Here is a 5866-nt window from a genome sequence, read left to right as displayed (position 1 = left end):
TTAGATCTACTAAACATCGAACAAGCAAGATGCTGCCCTTACACCTAAAATAGGTGTAAGGGCAGCTAGATATCGAGGGGTAGCGTGGCTAAACAAGTGCATCGTGAAAGCATTGTCATCAACCCCAAAACACCTAAGATAAGGGTGTTGCTCGCCATCAAAGAGGCTTCGAGCACGAGCAACACCAACAACGAATAAGCGATATCGCCTAGATCGCGAGATGCGATCTAGGCAGCATGTTGCTTACCCGGGAGAAACCCTCGAAACAAGGGGTGACGATGCGCCTAGATTGATTTGTTGTGAACGTGATCGTCCTCCTTTCTCAATAACCCTAGATACATATTTATAGTCCGTAGACTCTCTAACTTGGGAATAAACCCAATCGTGTACGAGCTAAACTCTATCTCTTAATTCTAACCGACACGTAACCTACTATAATTTACAGATACATGGGCAATCTTGCCCAAACTTCTTGTACAAGGCCGGTTCGGGAATATTTTCCATGTATATCTTCTAAGCCCATTTAATCACGGCCCATCTCCAGACTTGGTTAAATTCTGGTGGTAACACCCCGGCAACGGCGCCAGAAAATAGTCTTGATGACCCACAAGTATAGGGGATCGCAACAGTCTCCGAGGGAAGTAAAACCCAATTTATTGATTCGACACAAGGGGAGACAAAGAATACTTGAAAGCCTTAACAGCGGAGTTGTCAATTCAGCTGCACCTGGAAACAGACTTGCTCGCGAGAGTTTATCAGTAGTAACAGTTTTATAGCGATAGCGATAGTGAAATAACAGCAGCAGAGTAACAAAGACAGCAGTAGTGATTATAGTAAACAGTAGGATTAAAATACTGTAGGCACAGGGATGGATGAACGGGCGTTGCATGGATGAGAGAAACTCATGTAACAATCAAGCAGGGCATTTGCAGATAATAATAAAATGGTATCCAAGTACTAATAAATCAATAGGCATGTGTTCCATATATAGTCGTACGTGCTCGCAATGAGAAACTTGCACAACATCTTTTGTCCTACCAGCCGGTGGCAGCCGGGCCTCTAGGGAATCTCATCGGAAATTAAGGCACTCCTTTTAATAGAGCACCGGAGCAAAGCATTAACACTCCATGAACACATGTGATCCTCATATCACCGCCTTCCCCTTCGGTTGTCCAATTTCTGTCACTTTGGGGCCTTAGGTTCCGGACAACAATACGTGTATACAACTTGCAGGTAAGATCATAAAGCAATGAATATCATCATGAATCGATAACATGTTCAGATCTGAAATCATGGCACTCGGGTCCTAGTGACAAGCATTAAGCATAACAAGTTGCAACAATATCATAAAAGTTCCAATAACGGACACTAGGCACTATGCCCTAACAATCTTATGCTATTACATGACCAATCTCATCCAATCCCTACCATCCCCTTCAGCCTACAGCGGGGGAATTACTCACACATGGATGGGGGAAACATGGCTGGTCGATGGAGAGGCGTCGGTGGTGATGATAGCGATGATCTCCTCCAATTCCCCGTCCCGGCGGAGTGCTAGAACGAAGTTTCTGGTCCCGAGATGGAGTTTCGCAACGGTGGCGGCGTACTGGATGTCTTCTGGCGATTTCTTCTAACCCCCCGTGCGTTTTTAGGTCGAAGGCATTAAGTAGTCCGAAGGAGGGCGTCGGGGGCCAGCCGAGGCGCCCACACAACAGGGCGGCGCGCCCCCCTCCTGGGCCGCGCCGGCCTAGTGTGTGGGGCCCTCGGGCCCCACCTGGCTTGCCCTTCTCGGCTCCGTCGCATTCCGGAAATTAAAATAGGACCTTTCGCATAAATTCCGAGGATTTTCCGAAAGTTGGATTTCCGCACAAAAACGAGACACTGTAGCAATTCTCCATGAAAACAGCGTTAGTCCGTGTTAGTTGCATCCAAAATACACAAATTAGTGGCAAAACAATAACAAAAGTGTTCGGGAAAGTAGATACGTTTTGGACGTATCACTATGCTAGTCCATCTAATACACAAATCTCCCCACACATGTCCTTGCATACAAGTTGGATCAAAACTAATACTTAAGAGCGGGGTACATAATATGCATTTATCAATACATCTTACACATAATAGATTTTAATCTCATATCACAATATCATAGAATAAAGATCCACCACATAGAATTACATATCTGACCATAATCATGTAGAATAAAGATCCACCACATAGAATTACATATCTGACCATAATCATGTTGGGAAGTTCATATGGTACTAAGATTTATGAAGAACAAGAGAGAAATATATCAAGCTATTGCCACAAACGCATAGTCCAATGGTGGACTACTCCCCCTTGATCATGGTGTTGATGAGAAAGGCGTTGGTGAAGGTGGAGATCCCTTCGATGGCGGCTCCGGCGGAGTTTCCCCTTCCAATCTTTCCTTCTGCAACCTCTGTTTTCGTGTTTTGGTGTTTCTGCGGCGCTCTCCTCGAGGGAACCCTAGGGAGTCATATATATATAGGGATTTTTATGTCAAAATAAGTTCGTGGGCGTAAGATTGAAGCGAATTGGACGATCGAGGGTGAAAAGAGACATGGTGGCGTGCCCCGCCTGGTAGGCGCTCCACCTGTGCTCTTTTGGGCCTCCAGCCCTTCCACGTGAGGTCCAGGTGCTCCAACTGCTTCTTATGATGAAATATTTACGTCCCATAAATCCTAGCTCAATTTGACTCCGTATGGGTCTCTGAAAGTGAAAAATATGCAAAACAAGTTTTTCCTGTCCTGCAGAGTTATAACCCAAATAAAAGGGATCATTGGTAAATCCCCATAAATCAATATGAAACATGAAAATAACATCATATATGTTGCAAATACGTGGGAATAAAATGCAATGTTCATGTATGCATTTTACATGCATCAACCATGAACTTCCCCTCTTGGCACACGTTCATGCGTCCAGTGCCGACACATGTGTCACGACGGTCCACATGTCCGCGCCCCTGACCCGCACACTCATGTGTTACCACAAAGTTCGGCTCTGATACTAGATGTAACACCCCGACCACTCCCTGGATGGGGCCTGCTACCCCTGGCACCTCTCTAGGGGCTCTAGACTCGACCCAAAAACCAACACTAGTCTTTTATGTGAACTTTTTTCTCACTCGTGAGCACCCGGGAAGGACTTCCCGGTCTGTCACCCATCCTCAAATCGCTCTTGGCCAAGCACTCTTAACCTTGGAGTTCTTTGCGGCTGATCTTCCGGAAAAGAAGTTGCAACTTGTTGGTATTAGTATCTTATCAATCCTACCGAGCCATGTGCCTGGATGTCCCAAATCATGTGGCAAATTGTACTTCGGTGTTGATTCCTTTTTCCTAGGGAAGTGTTCCATGCATTTTTTATGTGGAAATTGGAACTTAACACTCCCTTCTTTTGAATCTATTATTGCTCGTATAGTTTTTAAAAGGGTCTTCCTAAAAATATAGCACTAGTAGTTTAATACCCATATCCATGACAACAAAATCTACAGGAACAAATGTCATATGCAACTCAACCATAACATCTTTTACTATGACCAGGGCGTGTTTGGTGGAATCATCTGCAAGTAAAAGTTCAATTCATCATTTTTTCCATTTTTTTGATTTCTAAATAGTTCATAAAATTCATTTGACAAAACTGAAACACTAGATCCTAGCTCCAATATACTAGCTTGTTATGTTTCTTTGCCAATTGCGATTAATATCTTGGGGAGCAAAGCATCCCAAGCTTAGGTGGTATCATAGCTTTATTATTATATCTTGCTATATTTTCTTTAATGACATAATTTTCTATGTATGAACCCAATCCTGCTTGATGAACATAAATAGATGGATCATTAGAATTTTTTGTAGTATGTTAATTAGTTCATGCAAGCTACACTTATCAAGATCTACTAGAGTACCATGTACTTCACTAAGTATTTTAACTTCCTCTATTTGTTTCTTATTGTTTGGTAATTCTTTATCTTCCTTTAATTTTTCACTACTTTCTACCTCATTTTACCTCTCTTGTTCTGTTATATAGTAAATTCATTTGCAAATCTCATCATAATAGGTTCAAGAAAATCAGTATAATCCATTAGTTCATTGTAAATTTCTTCCAAAGAGGGAGTATCACTTTCAATAATAACAATAGAGTTCATTCCCACTACAATTGGTCCTTATAGTTTTCTTGCAGACATGCTTAATAAGGTTGCTTGATTATTGGCTAATTGAGAGAGGGCTTTGTCTAAACTTGTTGTTTGATGTAGTAACCCTTTTATATCAGAACTTGTAGATGTGATAGAATTATTTAGCTCTTCTATCATAGTTTTGTGGTTATCTACTTGTTCACTAAGATCTTTATTTGGCTTTTGTTGTTTTCCATGTTGTCAATTGCAAACTCCCATTTATTTTGAGTTTCATCGGTATTGGGATATGGGATGAAGGGGAGGCTACCATACTTATTTTGAGAATAAGATAGCCTACCATAAAAGTTGTTATTGTTATTCTCATACCCATTATTTCCAAAATTTCTTATATAGTTGACATCTACATTTTCAGTATTATTTCCTACAAGATCTTGTAATGGGACATTGTCAATATTTTGTTTGGATATGTAGGAGAGTATTGAATCAACTTTAGCAGCCAAGGAATTTACTTCCTCAACAGAATTGGCTTTCCTAGAAGATGTATTGGGTGCTATTTCAGTATGTCATTGACTATGATTTAATAATTCTAAGATGGCTTTGGCTTCAGGGACGCCGATTCCAAACTGCAACCAACTGAACCAAAGCAAACTCTGGATGCCGGTAAGCTCGTAACTGAAAGTAGCAATGGGCATATAGTAGCATGCTCCTACATCTCCCATAATAATTTGACCTCAGCACTCTCGTTCACATCTACAATATAAATGCAATGTGGCTTTGGCCTTTGGCTAACAAAATTGCACCTAGCTGCATTTTGCTATGCAACTTGAGATAGACCTACGTCACCAAGCTGCAACAAGAGTCCCCTGCAAGTTGAAGCTGCTAGGGAAGAAACTCTGAATATGCTAATGCAGGACTAAATTAAACACTACTGGTTGTGAAGTGCGTCTGAAATCAAAGCAAGCAATTGTGTAAAGCATAAGTGAGTGAATTCAGTAGGACCGGAGGAGCATTCACCAAATCAAGCAATTGTTTCAAACAAGCAATTGTGCAAATCATAAGTGAGTGAATTCAGTAGGACCTGAGGAGCATTCACCAAATCAAGCAATTTCACGGGTGCATGAACTGGATGCATTCAGTAACAGAAGGTGCGAGAAGAACACTGCTAATTGAGCAGAACACTAGAACAGGGGTGAAGTGGAATTCTATTTATGATACCCCAGTTGAAATTTTACCAATCTTTTGGGGCGCCACGGATACTATTTATCATGCTCCAGTTTGTTCTGAGCTATATATATGCATCACCAAGAAAAACAGATTGTGTTCCTAGGTCTGTTAGAGATGAGAGCTTGAACACTAGTAGCAGCACATCAGTAAGAATCACGAGAAGAAGCAGTAGCACTAATGGAAGACATGACCAGTTACAACTTGGAAACAGCAATCGAATCCCCCATGCGCCCATGTACAGCAGTAAAAGTGTATATATGTCACATGAATAAAAAGCACAGTAAGTTTTACCTGAACAAGCAAGTTACAGCTTCTATCTGATTCTACCCAGTTTGCTGACAAATCATCAGCTACTGCTATGCATAGCCTTCATTTTGTCAATAATGCCAGATTCTAGTAATCCAGAGTTACTCCTGCTGTTTACAAAATCCATCTTCACAGATAAACTTTCACGGTACTCTAATCCAATCTCATCAAAGGAAAACA

Source organism: Lolium rigidum, chromosome 7, assembly GCF_022539505.1.
Source record: "Lolium rigidum isolate FL_2022 chromosome 7, APGP_CSIRO_Lrig_0.1, whole genome shotgun sequence".
In the NCBI taxonomy this organism is placed as follows: domain Eukaryota; kingdom Viridiplantae; phylum Streptophyta; class Magnoliopsida; order Poales; family Poaceae; genus Lolium; species Lolium rigidum.
This window is presented reverse-complemented; position numbering follows the sequence as displayed.